The 17,912-nt window shown below is 46.0% G+C and overlaps 1 long non-coding RNA gene and 1 pseudogene across 2 annotated transcripts in view; both read right to left on the bottom strand.

Annotated features, from left to right (window-relative positions):
* Nucleotides 1-434: 434 nt before the first annotated feature.
* Nucleotides 435-1,625, bottom strand: LOC115506531 (annotated as a pseudogene).
* Nucleotides 1,626-9,539: 7,914 nt separating this feature from the next.
* The window catches only part of LOC115506115, a 131,232-nt gene continuing 122,859 nt past the window's right edge, over nt 9,540-17,912 (bottom strand). For both annotated transcript variants that reach the window (XR_003966236.1, XR_003966240.1), the window contains one exon: nt 9,540-10,064. This is a non-coding gene — a long non-coding RNA (uncharacterized LOC115506115). The remainder of the gene's footprint in view (nt 10,065-17,912) is intronic.

Raw genomic sequence — 17,912 nt, 5'->3', positions numbered from 1 at the left:
TGTAGTGACGGACTTCCAGCCGGAGCCATTTTTTTCCTCAAAGATCTTGCAGAAAGACAGAGTGGTAGGGAGGGAGAAGAGACTGTCCTAGGCACGAAGATGGAGGGAATTGTGTTGGAGATCCCAAGGCTACACCTAGGTTCAGCGATTGACTGAAAAGACCCGCAGACTCAGCAAACAGTTGTACTTCCTTTTCCTTTCCTTTCCTTTCCTTTCCTTTCCTTTCCTTTCCTTTCCTTCCCTTCCCTTCCCTTCTTTTCTTTCTTCTTTCCTTTCTTTCTTTCTTTCTTTTTTTCTTTTTTCTTTCTTTCTTTCTTTCTTTCTTTCTTTCTTTCTTTCTCCTTCCTTCCTTCCTTCCTTCCTTCCTTCCTTCCTTCCTTCCTTCCTTCTTTCTTTCATTGCCAAATGATCCTTTACTGAAATATTTTCCTTCACTAGCATTCCACAGCACCACTACTGATGTCATCTGTGATGTCATGAGGGGGGCGGCCATCAACGTTGCAGCCCACAGACTGGGCGGTGCCCCGGAACTCTTTAATGTTTCCAGAGAGTTCCCTGGCTAAAGATCAGTGCTGCCTCTGTTGGGCAATGTTGACAATCTCATCAAAAGCGGTATTTCCACTGCGCTTAATGTTTTTCTGCTTCTTTCTGTCTCTCGGCGGTAACTTGAGGGCTTTGATAAACAGGGCAGAGGCAGAAGGCACCACTTCAATCCAAGCCGGCCTGTGCTGAATGGTCAGTTTCACCGTAATCCTCAGACCCTCCCAATCACCGGTTGCCTTAGCGATGTCATCACCAACCTTTTTTGGAGACAGAACCAGTGAGCCGATCGATCTTCAGACCCAGGGCAGACGCAGCACCTACTTCACCACCAGTGCACGTCAGGTAAACAACTTTGATTTCATCGGGGTCAAACTCAGGCGGCACGGTGGAGGCGGCTGGTGTCGGATGAACCCAGATTCTGGACGACCGAAGAGAGTTGCACCTTCACCTCCTCCAAGCCGAAGGCCAAAAGTGTACTCCTGTCGAAGATTTATTACAGTGAAAGGATACAACGCAAAATTGGCCAAAAAAAGAGAAAGCGCACGGTGCAAAGTCAAAAGGAAAATCCCTTGCAAGCCTCCAAGAGCCCTTTCCCAGTGGGGAGGCACAAGACATGCTTAATTTCTCCAGAGACAAGTAGGAGGCATGTGACAACACATGAGAAGTGCTGTCTTCCACGGACGCTCATTGGAAGTTCAGTGACCAACGTTGGTCACACAGGCATCCTCTGCCCGGCACATCCCGGAATTCCAGACTCCCAGAAAGAAAGCAGGTGTTCAGCATAAACCCAGTTCCTGTACAGACCAGTTAGGTACAATGAGCCATTCTTTCCTTTCTGGAAAGTTTCATATCCACGTAGAAACTGTTTACCAGCTATGTTCCAAGACACCAACGGAGGGTCAACGTTGCAAGCTATGTTTCTACAGATAGCATCTCATCTTTTCCGCATAGGAGTCCGTACAAGAGAGAAGCTGGTGGCAATGGCTGAGAACCGGCCTCAGACACAGAAGACTTGTCTCAAAAACCTCATAAGCTCTTTGCAGGCAAAAGTGCAGGTGCGGCAACACTGACCTTGACCTCATTGGGTTCCTGGATAATTCCAAAGCCCCGGGGATACCTTATCTTTAGTCCAGGCAAGGACCTTCGCTGGTATCACTTTATATTTTTCCCTCAGCACTGATTCACTTCTCCTCTCACTCCAACTCCCCCCACCAGCAGCTCCATACAGAAATGTGCCCGGAAGACGTCCGTAGTAAATCCACGCACCTGAACCTCTTTATCTGTAAAATGGATATTATAACACCTGCCTTGCTGACCTCATTTTGGTTTTGAAAAGGAAAAAGAACAACAAAAAAAGATGCCTTAAAAACACCCATCAGAAGCACCATGTAAGTATCAGCTACATTATTCATTGTGATTGCTTTTCGGCCAAAAATCGCTTCTAACATATTTGTTTTAGGTTTCTGTGCCGTCTTTTTCACCCCTCCTGACAAATATTGGAGCAGGAACGCTGGGTCCTCCTCTGTTGTGAGTTAAACTGTACCACTCAGAAAAGACAGACTCAACTCCCAGCCCTGGTACTTGTGAACGTGACCTTATTTGGAAGTGAATACTTTCTTCGCAGATGTAAAAAAGATCAAATGAGATCATGCTGGATTGGGATGTGCCCGGTTCTGATGACTGATGTCCCCCTAATAGAGGAAATTCGGACAAAGAGGAGACACGCAGGGACAAAGTCATGGACGTTGGAGGAAGAGATCGAAGCGATGTATCGACAAGTCAAGGAACACCAGTGATCGCCAGCAACCACCAGAAGTGAGGAAGAGGAAGGAAAGATCCTCCCCCAGAGCCTTTGGAGAGAATGTAGCCTTCCCCAGATCTTGAGTTTAGACGTCTAACCTCCAAACTGTGAAAGAGTGTCTGTTGTCTTAAGCCTCCCCGTCTGTGTTAGTATGTTTCAGCCGTCCTAGGAACTCACAATTCATTGCCAGCCCCACCACCGTATCACTTAGTAGTTTTGGCCAAGATGCTTCAACAGGCCTTTGTATGCTATGCTCCAGCGGTCAGTCAGAGCACATATTACCCTTGAGTCTGTGGGTTGTGGAAGTAGCGAGACCTGAGCCATACCTCAGGAAACACCAAGGGAGCAATCCTAAGGGTGCCCGTAAATGTGGCTGCAGTGTTATACTCCTGGGTTTATGAGTGACAAAACCAAGGCTGCAGGTGATAAAATGCCTCAGCTCTGGTTACACAGTAAGTCAGTGGCAGAGCCCAGGGGAGAGCGTGGGCCTTTGGCCTCTCGGTCCAGGCCCTCTCCCTCTCCTTCATATGCAAGATGCCCTTCTCTGTTTGACCCACGGCATCAGAAGGAAGCAAAGAATAAGGAAGGCAAAACAACCTGTTAACGTTCTGGAGCAAAGGAGCCTGCTGCATGGTGCGTGATGTATAGGAGCTTTTGGTGGCAATAAATCATCTCTCTCTGTGTCAGCATCAGAGATGAAGGGCGGGAGGTGTCTTCAGGGGTCAGATTGGTTGGTTCGCTGTGGTTCAAGACCAGACACCGCTCTCCCATTAATTTTAACAGGAACTCAGTTTGGAGGGATTGATGACCAAGCAGTACAAAGAGCGATTTGAGTTACAGCTCGGCCTGGTCGTGTTCGGGAGGCAAGGGCAGAATGTTTCGTTTTCCAGACTGCTGACTTTCTTTTTAACTCTCCTTCCCTAAAAACATAAATAAAGGTGAGACATTGAAAAACGATCCTGAGTTTCCTGGTGGTTGAATCCCACTTGTAATTCAAAGAATAAAAACACTGGGGCGCCCTGGTGGCTCAATCGGTTAAGCGTCCAACTTCGGCTCAGGTCATGATCTCGTGGTCCGTGAGTTCGAGCCCTGTGTCGGGCCCTGTGCCGACAGCTTAGAGCCTAGAGCCTGCTTGGGATTCTGTGTCTCCCTCTCTCTCTGCCCCTCCCCTGCTCGTGCTTTGTCTCTCTCTTCCAAAAAAAAAATAAAAAAAATAAAAACATTAAAAAAAAATTTAAAGAATAAAAACAGAACAGTCAGAGAAGATAACCTGAGAAGGTCTGCAAAGATAGAGCTCTGGATCAGGAGGTAAGGGTTCTGCCGTGCCCCCAACTCACCAATGGATTCTGGAAGCCACTTCCACAGCCTGGAAGTGTTTCCTAACCCATAATATGAGAGCAGCAGAATCCGTGATCCAGCTGAGGGGTTCTGGTGTCACCGGTCTCGGGGTACATATCCTGACTCCATTGCTTACCAGCTCTATAACCTTGAGCTAACACTCAGTCTCTCCATGCCTCAGTTTCCTCATCTATAAAACAGGGATAATAGTAAAGTCTATTCCATGAGGCTTATTTGGGAATTTAAGAAAGTAGCATTTGTGATGTGCTTAGAACAGTGCCTGGAGCACTGCAGTACCTTATGTGTCTGTTTAATGTAACAAGGGTGTGGTCCAAGATGCTTTACAAAGATTCTTTGCTGCTTCCGCACTCAGAACTGGCTTCTGATTAGACACGTGGGGAAGAGAGGGAGGTGCCTGGGCACTGAGAATCTTGGGAAGGCTGAGGTCTTGAGAAGACTGAACTTGACCGGAAGAATACTGCATTTGAGGTGGGGGGCTTGTGACCTGGTCCCTGCTTTGCTGAGGACCCACGAGCATGGTCTCAAGCACATCTCCACATCTCATAAAATAGGAAATTAGGGGTGGACTGTCTTCGATGTTTTTTTTCCATTTTTTGAATGGATTTTTAAATTGGGAACCAACAACCAAACTACAGGTACCCAGTAAAAGAACTAACTTCCCAGGGATATGAGGGGGACGGGGTGTGGTTTTGAGGCCTAAAACGTGCCATTCACCCACTTTCCCCAGAGTTCCATGCTGAGAGCACACTTGCAAATATAGTCAAATGGAAAACCGTATATGCGGAAAACATTACTACTGGCCACACAAAGGCCTGGAACTTGAACAAGGTGTTGGTGAAAGCTGGACTGTAGAAAGAGATGTAGGCTTATGACTGAAGAGGGACTCCCTACCCCCATCCATAATCCAAATATGGGTGCCCACGTGCTGGTGGGTGCCTTCAGGAGACAGAGATGGGCAGGACAGGGTCTGCAGAGCCAGGTGGATAGACTGATGCTCTTGACTTCAGCTGCATTTTGTGAGGACTAAGGAAGTAGTGCATGGGAAGCACTTACCACAGTGCCTGGAACATAATAAGTGGCAATCAATTATAGTCATTATCCTTATCTTCCCAAAGTCACTCTCAGGAACCTTAAAAATGCATCCGGTTCTGCTTTTTCATACAGAAGACTTCCTGGTAATCTCCTTTTCATTATTTCAGTTCTCTCTAGGGGTCTCAAACTAAAAATCTAATATTTTATTTCCTTTACAATCAAGCCGGTATTCCTCTGGTTCAAAAGAGATGTCTACCACTTTAATTTAAGGCCTTCTTTTTATTCTTGGAGACAAGGACAAAAAGACTCTCAGGGTCCTGCGTGTAAATCTCCATGTTCTTGAAGGAAGAGACTATGGGCCTTGGAGGCCAATGCTTACTTAGAGGCAAAGGCCCAAATGTCCATGGGAAAAAATGGGCTCATTTCTTGTCATAAAAGTATTTTGTTATATAACCAGAGGTTAAAATTACCCTAGAATTCTTGGCTGAGTATTCTACCGTGGTGACGCCATGCCAAAGAAGAAATAAAAAAGGAAAACGTTTGAACGTGGTAGAAAGATGCCCCTATCAGCTTATTCTATATTTGTAGAGACCTGGAAATAATTCAAGTACCTAGTATTAATATATCACTGTAGATGCATATTCATTAGCAGTCAGGTCACTTGCAGAAGGGTCACTGTCTAAATCTCCACGGCACGTCCATTGTTGCCAGCCCAAGCCATTTATTTGTTCATTCAGCCTTTCCATCAACCGAGTACATTTCAAAGCTTATTATGTGAGAGACACTATGCTTGACCTTGGGAATATAATGGTAAACAGGACGTTCTGATCCCTTCCCTCACTGATCTTCATTCCCAACAAAGTAGCTAGGAAACTAATTAAATAAGGAATTATAAGGAAGCAGGACAAAGGCTTTAATCTGGTCAACCATGACAAATGGACAGAACTGAGATTTGACCCTTGGCGATCTGGCTTCAGAGCGCACGGTTTCATTGTTATGTTGTCGGTCACTTACCGTGGTTAAACAGCAAGCGAGAGAGAGAGAGAGAGAGAGAGCTGGGATTCATCTCTGGGCAACTTGACCCTTCCACAATCTTCATGAATCATCACTGTGCTCAATACTTCACAATACGGCTCAATACTGCTTGGTTTCAGGTGCCTGTGAAACCACACCTGCAGATTCGTAAGCAGCACATCTGGTGCTCGGGGAAAGAGACAGCTGGAGACACGGACTTAGGAGTCAGCAGCAAGGAGGAGGTCACCAGCAAAGGAGAAAAAGGCCCAAAGCAGAACATGGGGACAGCAATATGCAGCTAACAGGCAGATGGAACAGAAGAGGGAAAAAGACAAAGGCAATTTTGAGGACAGAAATGGAAGAGGGGGAGGTGGGGGAGGAGCTGTGGAAGAGGAGGAGGAGGAGTGTGATAGGAAGAAAACCAAGATGTCAAAAACCAGGAGAGGATGATGGTCAGCATCAAACGTTGATAAAAGGTCGAGACTTAGTACCTACCGCAGTCACAGCTAGCCTTGGAAAGGGGACTTTTGGAGAAGTAGCAAAAGAGAAACCCAGATCTGTGTGGCTTGAGTAGAGATAAAGAAATGAGGCAGTGACACAGCAGAGAACCTATGATTTTCTGATGGTGAAGTCCCAAGGAACTGGGGAGGCAGAGTCCTGGGGAGACAGGAATGACCACAAAAGGGAGAGTCGTTCCATCCACTCTTAGAGAAGGGAACAGAGAAAGGCGGGGGGCTGACAGTGGCTAAAACTTACTGAGGTGCAACCACTTTAGAAAGCCATTTGGGAAAGGGCGCCTGGGTGACTCAGTCAGTTAAGCGTCCGACTCTTGGTTTCGGCTCATGTCATCTCACAGTTCATGGGTTTGAGCCCCGTGTCGGGCTCTGCACTGACAGTGGCAGAGCCTGCCTGGGATTCTCTCTCTCTCTCTCTCTCTCTCTCTCTCTCAAAATAAATAGATTAATTTAAAAAGAAAAAAAAGCTATTTGGGAATTCCAATGAAGTGATCATACCCGGACTGCTGTAGACTAAATGCCTGTGTCCCCCAAATTTCTTTTGTTGAAACCTAATCCTCAAGGTGGCAGCATTTGGAGGTGGGGCCTCTGGGAGATGGTCAGGGGGTGGGGGGCGGAGCCCCCATGCACAGGATGAGTGCCCTTGCCAGCGAGACCCCAGAGAGATCCCTCCCCTTCTCCCTGGGAGGACACAGTGAGGTGTTGGCCATCTGCACCATGTAAGAGGGACCTCCCCAGAATGGGCACCCTGACTCCCAGCTTCCAGAACTGTGGGAAATATAGGTTATTTTGTTGATAAGCCCCCTACCCACAGTACTTTGTTATAACAGCCTGAATTAAGACATTTACCTTGGCCAGACAGTTCCTCTCCCGGGGACACACTCAGGAGAAATGAATGAATACGATCCACAAAAGACCTATTCAAGAATGTCCACGACCACATTTTTCATAACAGCCAAAACCTGAAAATAACTTAAATGTCGGCCAGCAGAATGGGAAGTGAACTTTGGCGTATCCGTATAAAAGAATGCTACATGGCAACTAAAACGGATGAACCACGGTCCCATGCAGCAACAGGGATGAGTCTTACAAAGATTACACTTCAGCAAAAGAAACCAGACACAAAAGATTGTGTGCTGTGTGATTCCACTTACACGAAGTTCACAAACAGACACAACTCATCTGCGCATAGAAAGCAGGATAGCAGGTGCCTGAGGCAGCCTGAGGACCAGGTTAAAGAAGGGGAGGGGGTGTGGCAGAGGAAAAGTGACTTTGAAGGGGAACAAATGAACTTCCTGTCGCGACGAGAACATTCTTTATCTTGACGTGGGTGATGGCTACCTGGATACATACATTTGCCAGACTTAATCAGATTGGACTCTTCAATTTTGTCCCGGGTACCATATGCAAATCGTATCTCCATGAAGAATAATTCGCAGGCGATATAACTGGGCAACAATTAACTACAAAGGAATTATCCGAATTAACTAATCTGGTCACAATAACTCCACAAAGTAACTACCCCTACGGCCCACTTTTACGGGTGAAGAAACTGAACACAGAGAAGCCTGAGTCCTCCCCGAGGCCACACTTCAGGGGAGGGACACACCGACAAGGAGAAATGTGCAAGTTCAGTGGCAAGAAGTTAAAGACTTTCTCGGATATCCACTCGTGTCTCCTATAGGCGAAGACAAGGCCATTGTTGAATGCGAAGGGAGGACAGGAGAGCCAAAGGTTTGAGATGGATGGAGAAGATTGCAATTGCTTTTAGGAAAAAAGAAAAAAAGGAGAAAGAACTGTCAGAAGCAGCGCAGTGGGAGTGGGTCGAGCAACATTTGCCTTCGGTTCCTCTTTCATCCTACAAAATAACGTGCTTCTCACAAGGATTTTATAAAAACGAAATGCGTGTAAGTGCGTCACCAACTCGAAAGCACTGTATACACATATATTTTTTTTAACTTATTTAACTCATAGAAGAATGAGTCCCCATGAGCCAAGGAATAAATTTTTTTTTTTTCAAAATTAATTTTATTCTAGTTTTCATGTTTACTGACTTTTGAGAGAGACAGAGTGCCAGCGGGAGAGGGACAGACACAGAATCCCAAGCAGGCTCCAGGCTCTGAGCTGTCCACACAGAGCCTGATGCAGGGCCCGAACTCGCAAACCGTGAGATCGTCACCCGAGGCCAAGTCAGACGCTGAACTGACTGCGCCACCCAGGCGCCCCTCAAAATTAATTTCAAAGCACATTTTCCAGTGTGATTTCCTTGAGGTCTGAATTTTTCTCTCTCCAGCCCCAGGTAACCACTTACTCATAGGTTTCTGCCTGAGCTGCAAAGTATCAGAGCCTCATAGGAGGGAGACCCCCGATCTTCCCCCTTTCTGGTAGGCCCGCCCCTCTGCAGCAGGGAGGCGGAGCAAGCGATCCACAGAAGAGTCTGTCCCCCTGGTCCTGGGCTCTGATGCCAGGAAAATGAGCGTCCGCTGGGGATCACTAGTGACACACTTCCTTCCAAGCAGTGAGGCTAGTGAAGGAGCTAGGCTACACGGTTTAGACTAACACTGAATCTGACCGGAATCTAGATTAAAACCCACGGATTTACAGTATATTGGTATGTCTATTTCCCTCTCTCCCCCATCTCCCTTTCCCATTTAACCCTTCGGTACGTAAGTCATCGTCTCTTCTCTATGATCTCGCTCTTTGTCTACGACCTTTCCAAACCCCTCCCCAGACCTTCCCCCAAGAGAAGGCTAATTAGACCACAGGCATCTCCATCTTGAATTACCAGTTCGTTCATTTGCAAGTGTTTTTTTCCTGGCTTTTCTCACATAGTATCATTACATGAGGTGGACCCCTTATCGTCAGGGCAACACGGAGTGAAAGAGTGACACATGCACACACAAAAGACAACTTTTTTTTTTAATGTTTTTATTTTTATTTTTGAGACAGAGAGAGACAGAGCATGAGCAGGGGAAGGGCAGAGAGAGAGGGAGACACAGAATCGGAAACAGGCTCCAGGCTCTGAGCTGTCAGCACGGAGCCTGAAGCGGGGCTCGAACTCACGGACTGTGAGATCATGCCCTGAGCCAAAGTGCTTAACCCACTGAGCCACCCAGGCACCCCACAAAATACAACTCTCACCTGTACTTGTTCTGACCCCATTGTGATCTTGACTGTCTTCGCTCTTAGGGTTCAAAAGAATGTCAAGCATCCCACAGTTCTGCCATTTTCTCTCCTTGTTGGGCTCTGCCTTTCTTAGGTTTGGCTATTTCACAGTCTTTTTTCCTGAATAATTGATTTAACTACTTTTTTTTTTCCCTACCAACTAGCCTTATTGCCTTTCCCTTTCTGTAGAACACATTTCTTTACAGAGTAATAACCCCTTCTCCAGGAGAAAGGACAGATCCTCTAAAGTCAGACTTCAAAGAATTAAGAGGGAGAAAGAGTCGGAGTTTCCCTCCAGGTAGTAACACCTCTGTTTAGTCTTAAAGGATGAAGGCTATCATCCAATAAGGCCTCAGGCATTGCAGCTGGAGGGACCGCAGAAGAAGCTCCATTTTGCTAGAACTAGAAACCCAAGATGGAGCTCAGCATCAGAAGGGGCTGGGTCAGCGTGCAGCTGGAAGAGAGATGACAGACCTCCCGCTGAGAATTTGACTTTCATCCTGATGCTTTCGTTCGCAACACAGGCAAATTGGGGGCCAATTCCATCTTTTGGTCTGTTCAGAGTTTCAGAGGACAGGAATCACAGCTTCTATTTCAGTTGTCAGAAAGTCAAATGCTGGGACCAGGCAGGGACCCTACGGAAGTCAAGAGTTTTTGGTACGTTTTTGTAAAACCTCATGTGGCCCCCATACTATCTTTCATTCCCCACTTATCCTAGAGATATAGGTATACAGAATCAGTTCTCTTTGATAAAACGAACTATATACATGTAATGACAAATGGCTGCTGATATTCGACCTAAGTCCTGGGAGCAATCGAATGTGGGGGAAACACAGTGAAACTGACACTCCACAGGGTAGCCTTACTCCACAACAGCCAACTGCTGTCTCCTGGGAAGAGATGACCAGCGTTGCCAGGGCTCCCGATTCCTCAATCCTCAAAAGAAGTTGGGCATCTGTATTCGCATGTAAAGTTGGTCTGGTTCTAAAGACTGGCTTGCATTTAAACAAAACAAAACAAAAAACACCCTGTAGCCCAGGGAAAACAAACCTACAGAACAAACAACACGGGGCTTGCTAGCTTGCAACCTCTGTGCTACTTTCTTTAGCTTTTCCGACAGCGCGCCATCACCATGGGGATTCCATAATGTTTACTGGGTGGATGAATGGGAAGATGTGGGTCGTTCTCGTTCCTGCTCCAAAGTCAGTTCCCTAGCCTTCTGAGTCAGGGACCTGACTCGTGACTTTGCCAAAGTCGGATGCTTAACCCCCTGAGCCACCCAGGTGCCCCTAAGCGTCAGACTCGTGATTCTGGCTCAGGTCATAACCTCAGGGTTCGTAGGTTAGACCTGCGGCACATCGGGCTCTGCGCTGATAACGTGAAGCCTGGTTGGGATTCTCTCCCTCCTTCTTTCTCTGCCCCTCCCCACTCATGTGGTCTCTCTCAAAATAAATAAATAAACTTTTCAAAAAAGGAATTAAAAAATGTTAGACATTAACTGATTCTATTTGAAAACTCATTTGCAGAAAATAAGTTTATAAGTTTATAAGGTAATTTATACCGTGTCCATTAAAATCACTTCTCTATTATGTAAACGTTGAAAATTAAGATAAAGAGTAAATAATTTCATAGATACGCATGTACTTTAATCAGTTTTTTTCCAAATAATGCATTTTTTTTTTCAACGCAGTGTTCCTTTTTAGACGTTTTCACAACAAAAAACCTTGGAATTCTTTCAAGGTCTTTTTTTTAACGGAAGTATAGTAGACACACAATGTTACATTAGTTTCAGGTGTGCAACATAGTGATGCAACAAGGCTTTAATTTCTTTTGTAATTAAGAAAATTGAGAGACCCACAGGAAGAGTGACCAGGATAGAGGGGCTTTTTTCATGAGTTAATATTAAATGTAAAAGGAAAATAATTCAGCAGAACTATTTGTGCAATCAATTGGATTTTGTGCAATTTGAAAGACCTTTAAATTTTGGTTGATTTTGTTCAAAATAACCTGGCAATGTTCAGTCCAAGCATTAACAAATGGGGGGCCCAAACGTCCATATTTCAGAGTGGTAGGTAATTGCTGAGAACAGAGCTTACAAGCATTAAGACCTTGATGTTTATGTAGAATAAAGCACGGAAGGAACTGAGCAAACTATATCATGAGAACTCCAGTGGCGTACAAGATTTAATTTTGGAACTCTGAATATTTTAGGGTAATGTTGTGCATATGTAATTTCACGCATTTGTTTTATAACACAAATTTCTGGATGGCTCATTGGCCAAGCGTCAGACTCTTCATTTTGGCTCGGGTCATGATCTCATGGTTCATGAGATTGAGCCCCGTGTCGGGCTCCACACTGAGCATGGAGTGTGCTTGGGATTCTCTGTGTCCCTCTCTTTTCCCCTCCCCTGCTTACATTCTCTCTCTCTCTCTCTCTCTCTCTCTCTCTCTCCCCTCTCTCAAAAATAAACATTAAAAAATTTTTTTAAATAAAAGAAAATATGTCTAGTTTTTATATTTAAATGTCCTCCAAAAACTTCATATCAATTTTTACTAGCAAATACTTTTTTAAAAACTGCCTCTGAATTAAAAAATTATTCCTGGGGCACCTGGGTGGCTCAGTTGGGTAAGCGTCCCACTCGGTTTCGGCTCAGGTCATGATCTCACTGTTCCGGATTCGAGCCCCGTGTCGGTCTCCCCACTGACCACGAGGAGCCTCCGTGGGATTCTCTCTGTCTTTCTCTCTTTTCTGCCCCTCTTCTGCTCTTGAGTGCATGCGTGTGCGCGCTCTCTCAAAATAAGTAAAATTTAAAAAAAATTATCCTCAAAACGGGATTTCTTTTGCTCAGTCTTCCCACACCTACCAGTCACATGACTCAGTCTAGCAGAATGAGTAAAGGGTGGAGAAAGGCCACGCATACATTCAGGGGAAATTCCTTCCTCCAACACATCCTACGGTCCAGCTTTTTTTTTTTTTTTATGTGGTGACAATATGGCACTAACATCCCAGACTTCTTTCTTCACAGCTTGGCAACTCTAAGAGAATGGAAACATCTTTCTCCCAATGTCCATGTAACAACCCCAGAGAATATATCTGACTGGTCTTGCTTGAGTCACCTGTCCACCCTAATCCCAATCACTACGACCAAGGGAATGGTACCTGAGGATTAGCCAAGGCTGAATCATGCGCCTACCCTTGGGTTGCAGGGTGCAGGACCTATGTCCAAAAGAAAGGGGATGTGAAAATGTGCTGAACAATCTGTAGTGCTCATCATTCTGAATAGCATTCTGAATTTGGAAATACACAAATACTGTTATATTTGAACTTTAGAACCACCCCATGGTAGACCAAATGAAAAGGCAATGGTACCTGTAATTTAGACTGAAGGGCCTGGCACATCATAGGTACTCCATGAATGTTTGACGGGTGAATAAATGGGGCAGAGTAAACAATCCCATGAGCTGGACACTACTCTCCTCACTTTACAGAGAAAACAAGATCAGAGAGGTTAAGGAATTGTGCGAGTTTACACAGCAAACAGAGGATCCGGGATTCAAACCTAGGCCTCATAGGCTGACATCCCTGCCTGGGGGGTTCTTGTCAGGACTGATGATTGTTTTGCACCAGAATTCAGGCACCTGGTGCCCATCAGTATTCTCCTGAGCCACTCCTGAGTTGCCTTTTCTCCCACACCTCAAATACAGAAGGTCTAGACAACAGAATTCTACTCCGGATCTAGACTCTTCCCTTCCAAGAAATTCTCAGACTTTAAGATTCTGATTTAATAGGTTTGGAGTGGGGCTCAGGAATCTGCATTTTATCCCAGAGCTCTGAAGTGGGAGATCTTGCACAAGTCTGCACAACCAGCAAATACGACCACCACAGCCTCCAGAAAACAACGCCCTTTTCATCTCCGCCTTCCAAATGCTGCCCAAGTTCCTCTCACTGGTAAAAATCTACCCAGAACTGTTCAAGGAAGGAGATTGTGATGCCTGCCACGTTGACCACACACAGTCCAACACACACACACACACACACACACCCTTCCGTATCCCGTTTCAGGAGACGTACAGAGGGCCTGTCCATAGATGATCACTGATTTGGAGTCTTCAGAATTGGGTAGAAATTGCCCAACAAAACCATTTGCCTTCGCTGCATATTACTGCTTTGATTCCAGCTGTAACATTCCTGCCACACGGTAGTTCAGATGTTTCTTACACGCCTTCCGCTAGGGAAGCATGTGCTTCTCTGGAGGCGTAGACCATTTATTTTGATCCCAAATCCACGTACCTGCGGCTTTCACCCGCTGGTCCTGGTTTGATCCCGAAAGCACACACATATCCAATCTAATCATTATTCAAATGGCAGCCCTTCAAACATTTGAAGTCACTGGTCATGGGGTCTGGAAACTTCTCTTCTCCAGCCTATTACCAATTTTAAATATGTCTCATTGGACATGGCTACAGTCCCTTGACCATCTCAGCTCTCATTTATTTAGCCAATACAATATTTGTTGGGCATCTTTGGTTGCAAGGAACCAAGTGCATTCCAGAGAAAGAACTAGGCAGATTGAGTTCTGATACTGGCTCTGAGACTTAGCTCAGTGTGTCCCTTGGGGAAATTTATCTCCTATCGACACCATGAAAGGGTTTGCTTAGATTCTCTTAGCTGTGTTCTATGCCTCCTTCTCCTTTTCTCTTCCCTCTGAATCGTTCTGGTTTTTTTTTTTTTTTTTTCCCTGCCTTTCTGGCCCCTCTGGCTCTTCCCTCATCTTCTCTCATCTTCTCTCATCCCTGTGTTTCACTGATTCTGTTTCTCTTTGTCTCCCTATATTTCCCTAACTCTACCTCCTTCCCGTCTCTCGGTCTACCTCTGTCTCCCGTATCTTTCTCACCTTGAAGAATAGTGTGTGAACAAGAACTTGTAGGAGGGAAAAATATCAAAACCAGGACAAAGTATCTTTGAGTGAGGTTCTCAGCAGCTGATGGAAAGTTTTACGAAGCCAAATCCAGCCCCATTAGCGGGATCTGTGCATCAGATTCCCAGACCATAGCCTCCTCCGCCAACCTAGCAGGTGATATAAGACCTGGGAGGCCAAGGATACAAAAAAAAGTTACTCTGCCAAGAGCTAATGGACTATGAAATGAAAATGCCTGGCCCACCTGCTCCACGTGGCCACCTCACAGTGGGGACCCGCAGCTGGCCCAAACCAATGCTGAGGAAAGGCAGGAGGAAATTTGTCCCGGAACTGAGTCAACAGAAAACACCAAGAGAGTCTGCCAAATGCAAATAGCTCGAGCCAGGATTCTTCCCTCACCTCTGCCATCCAACCCTCCAAATATGCCTACAGTGTGAGGTTCGAAGGACCCCGAAGAGTCAGCAGACCTGGATTTGATTCACAGCTTCGCCACTAATTGACTGTGACCTTGGGTAGGCCATTTCTCCTTTCTGGGCCACCATGTTCTCATCTATAAAGGGAGAAGCACAAATCCCATTAACTAATTCCAGAGTTGCTTTAATTGTAAGGTTGTTGCAAAGGGATTTGGCCAATTTTGTTTCCCTGTAATTTAGTTTCTGCCACCTATCCATAAGCAATCATACTGCCTTTCCTTAGGATGAACGAGCCAAGCAAGAAATAAACGATGAGAGGGAGCGGAATTGTGAAAAGACACGGATTCCTTCATTCTTTTTTTTTAATTTTTTTTTTCAACGTTTATTTATTTTTGGGACAGAGAGAGACAGAGCATGAACGGGCGAGGGGCAGAGAGAGAGGGAGACACAGAATCGGAAACAGGCTCCAGGCTCTGAGCCATCAGCCCAGAGCCCGACGCGGGGCTCGAACTCACAGACCGCTAGATCGTGACCTGGCTGAAGTCGGACGCTTAACCGACTGCGCCACCCAGGCGCCCCCGTATTCCTTCATTCTTACAAAGAAACCTAAGTAAGCTACCTAAGAGGCAGGGGCTACAGATTTCTTCTTTGTGCTTCACAGATACTTGATCTACAAAGCACGGCTTCAGATTTCTGCTTTGTCTCTGTTTCAGCGTCCTAAATGCACCAATCCTGGTGTCAGCCCCTTCTGGCTTCAACTACTGGCCTGCCTGTAATCCTCTGCTCAGGGAAGCAGCACTTCCAGAGTCTTTGATAAGGGAAGGCTTCTGGTTGAATCAAGAAGGAAATCCGGCCCAAGAGATTCCATCAGTAGCCTGGTCAGTGATCCTTGGGGGCACCCGGAGCAAAGTACAGAACGAGAGGGAGAATCATTAGCAAAACCACAGTAAAACTCCCCTGTGAAATTCAGCGTGGAGGTGATTGAGAGAACTGGCCAGCCACCAAAGAAAGGAGAATGGAGCAGGACTGGAAGAGCCATGGAGGTGCCTAGAGACAGACCATCTACTTCATGAGCAAGACAGAAATAGGAGTCGCTGCATCCAAGTGGCTCCTGGCAGCATCCATCACACGTGGGCAAATTTCCAACCTTCAGGAACCCGTTCAATGGTCTCGTTTTCTTATGGTGGCCTGAGGAAGAGTGTGGCTGGCAACCCAAAGAGTCCCACCAACACACTTGGGTGAGAAGGGCATTCAAGCCCCAGGCGCTGGCACTAAATTCCTTAAAAGTTTAAGCAGGTAAGTAGCCAGTGACATTGGTGTGACCTCTGAAAATGTACACAAAATTGTACCTCTGGTGGGGCGACCTAGAGAAATTGGCAGCTTCCCCCAAACCTAGAAGACCTTCGTGCAACAAGTGTAAAAGAAACCCTATAGGCCATTAGTGCATTCAACTCTCCAACCTACGCTGAAGTGACCGGGTGTTTTTTCGAATTAAACAAAAACAAAACATGCAAGTGAAAAGTTCAAATCTCTTAAGAAGAAGAAACGTGTTTGCCCAGGGTTTCATTAACAGCTGCCCTGTAGACCTTCCAGTCACATCCCTCGTCTCTTGGGGACAGGGCTGCAGTGAGATGCAGTGGAATATACCTACGTTTCAAAAATCGGACACACCCGGTCGCGTGACACTGGGTGGCAATTGTTTTCGTCCCACTTTCAGGAGGCTGGCTTCCCTTGGCATTTTGCTCTCCCCACCCTTCCAGTCTTGCAATCCCCGCTGAAATATTCTAACTCCCTGGCAGCCAGGAGGGTACGAGGGAGGACACGTGAGCTTGGGCAGCCAAGCAGAGGACCCAGTTCACCTGTGCACCGTTTTGGGCCTAGGAGCAAACACGTAACTTAAGCAACGTTCATCAGAGTCATTCCTTAGGGTTGCCCAGAGTCAAACCTTTGGGTTGGAACTGGAAGAAATGAGGCCTAGCTTTTCAGGTCACAAAACTGGTAATATATGAAATGAGGTTTTTCTAGTAGGTGACTTCCCTCCATAAGGGAGGGGATAGTTGGAGAAGGAGAGAAGACCAATGAGGGCGTGATCAAATTATCTTGCTGGAGTCCCTAAAGTATGGGGCCACCATCAGATGCACTTTTAGGCATCATCATGTACAGAATTCTGTTTCTTCTGTTCCCTCAATACCTCTCTATGAAGTGCGGAACTTTGCCTCTATATGTCCACAGGTGTTCTGCTTCAGGTAGATAGAGGATAGAGAGAGCCGTAGATATAGAGATATAGATAGTACAGATATGTGTTCTCCTCTGTATAAATGGGAAAGGGTAGATATAGAAGACTATGGGTTGACCAGATAGTTTCAGGAGATGGAAGCTGAACCAAGAATAAGAAGGAGCAAAAGAAGGAACGAAATCCTGCCATTTGTAGCAACGTGGATGGAACTGGAGTTCCAATTCTAGTTCCACAATACTGGACAGTGTTATGCTAAGTGAAATAAGTCAGGCAGAGAAAGACAGATACCATATGTTTTCACTCATATGTGGATCATGAGAAACTTAACTGAAGACCATGGGGAAGGGGGGGGGGATATTACAGAGAGGGAAGGAGGCAAACCAGAAGAGAGTCTTAAATACTGAGAACAAACTGAGGGCTGATGGCGGGTGGGGGAGAGGGGAAAGTGGGTGATAGGCATCGAGGAGGGCACCTGTTGGGAGGAGCCCTGGGTGTTGTATGGAAACCAATTTGACAATAAATTATATTTAATATAAAAAAAAAAAAGATGGACTGATCATCCGGGCTGGTGGTCAAACACAAAGCCTGGGTAGAAAGCAGATTCCAAAAAGTGTTACAAGATAATGCATTGGCCTAAAGTATCCAGAGGAAGGCTGACTGTGCACACTGAGGGTGCTTTCTCCAGAAAGATAAGCCTTGGAAGAATGAGTCCAGTGGCCATGAAACGGAAGGAAGAAATAACTGGAGTAGGATACCCGGTGACTAGGACTTGATGGTTACGGGAAGTAACAGGGGAGGAGGTAGAGAAGGGAAGGAGAACGGGAGGAAGCCTTCTTTTTGCACCGCTGGGCCTCAGGTTCTGTTCACTGACGTTGCAGATCACAACGTCACGGGAGAGACAAAGTCCTCAAGTGG

The sequence above is a fragment of the Lynx canadensis genome, chromosome F2, assembly GCF_007474595.2.
Source record: "Lynx canadensis isolate LIC74 chromosome F2, mLynCan4.pri.v2, whole genome shotgun sequence".
NCBI lineage: Eukaryota > Metazoa > Chordata > Mammalia > Carnivora > Felidae > Lynx > Lynx canadensis.
The sequence above is the reverse complement of the archived record's forward strand: the minus strand, read 5'-3'. Positions and strand labels throughout refer to the sequence as shown.